This window comes from Pteropus vampyrus, unplaced genomic scaffold (genome assembly GCF_000151845.1).
Source record: "Pteropus vampyrus isolate Shadow unplaced genomic scaffold, Pvam_2.0 Scaffold188, whole genome shotgun sequence".
NCBI lineage: Eukaryota > Metazoa > Chordata > Mammalia > Chiroptera > Pteropodidae > Pteropus > Pteropus vampyrus.
This window is the reverse complement of record NW_011888969.1, coordinates 186,547-188,089: the sequence shown is the minus strand read 5'-3', so window position 1 is coordinate 188,089 and position 1,543 is coordinate 186,547.

Here is a 1,543-nt window from a genome sequence, read left to right as displayed (position 1 = left end):
TACAGATGATGAAATTAAGGATTAGGGTAGATAAAAGTTTCTGAAATTTCACAGTGAGCTAATACAAAAGACTGGAACAAACAGCAAAGGTGTTTTTTTCTCTTCTGCCACTTTACCTTCAAAGCTATGGCTATCCGGAGCCGTGCTGAGGGAATTCTGAGCTGTGTCCCGGCTACTGGAGAAGAAGGGCCTCGATTTGATCACCACTGCGTTCCCAGTGCTCACTTAGTTCATTTTCCATCTACACCTACTCCAAACATGTCTCAACCAAGGTACGGCCTGGGGTGGGGGTGAGGGGCCGAGAGGACCCGCAATGCAGCCTTTTGAGAGTTGCTGGGGCTCATCACAAAACACTGCTGAGGTCCTCTGAACAAGGTTTTATTACTGATGCTCATGCATTGGATCAGGTGAGTCATGAATACCAAGGTGTGGCTTTGGGCCAAATCCCAACAGAGGAGTTGTACACGATCGGGAAGACGAAGATTTCCTTCCTACTAAGGACACAGAACCTAGGAGGCCCATGGCGTGGCAGCTTCGGGCATGCAGACCTGGGACGGGCCCCCTGAAATTGCCAAAGGGCGTGTGAACACCCAGAAGCCTCAGGAGATGACACTCCCAGGTCATCAGGCCGATCAAGTTGGATACAGGAGTCTGTCTTCTTTCCCAAGGCTGCCATAAAAAGTACTACAAGCTGGGGGGCTGGAAACAACATGCATTGGGGGTCCCACTTCTGGGAGGCAGAAGTCTGGAGTGCAGGTGTGGGCAGGACCATGCTCCCTCGGAAGGCTCTGGGCAAGGATGGGTTGCCTGCCTCTCCTCCAGCTGCTGGCGGTCCCGGGTGTTCCCTGGCCTGTAGATGCATCCCTCCCATCTTCACCCTCACGTGGGGCTCTCCCTGTCTTCACATGTCCTTCTGCTTATGACACCAGTCACACCGGATTAGGGCCTGCCCTCATGATCTTTTAACTTGTTGCCTCCTATCTCTACATAAGGTCACATCCTGAGTCCTGGGGATTGATTCCAGCACATCTTTTTGGGGGAGGGGGACACAATTAAACCCTTAGAATGTCTGCATAACACCAAACAGTGCCTGGCACCCATGTGCTCACTGAGTAACAACCGAGACTGGGCGTGGCTGCCAGGGCCCGGTAGCTGGGGTGCGTCCTGGTCTTGGTGACCAAGAAGCACCTGAGGGGCCCTGGACGGCCGTTGCCTGCCACTGGCACTAGGTGCTGACCCAGGGCCATTCGCTCACGCATGGCATCCGAACGGTGCCCAGCTGAGCCCGCAGGCCCTGCTCAGCGCGCGGCAACCCTGGAGTGGGCACCAGGAACACGTATACTGGGCGCACCCACCGCCTGCCCTCGAGACCCGGCCACGCCTCCACATCTCTCCCGAGGGGCTGACATTTGGTAAACTGAGGCACAGAGCCCGAGAGCCAGGCTGGGAGGGCGCGGCCCGGCTTGTACCCTCCAGAAGAGCCTGCGGAGGCAGGATCCCAGGACCGACGCGAGGAAGCCAGAGCACGCGGACAGCGAGGCAG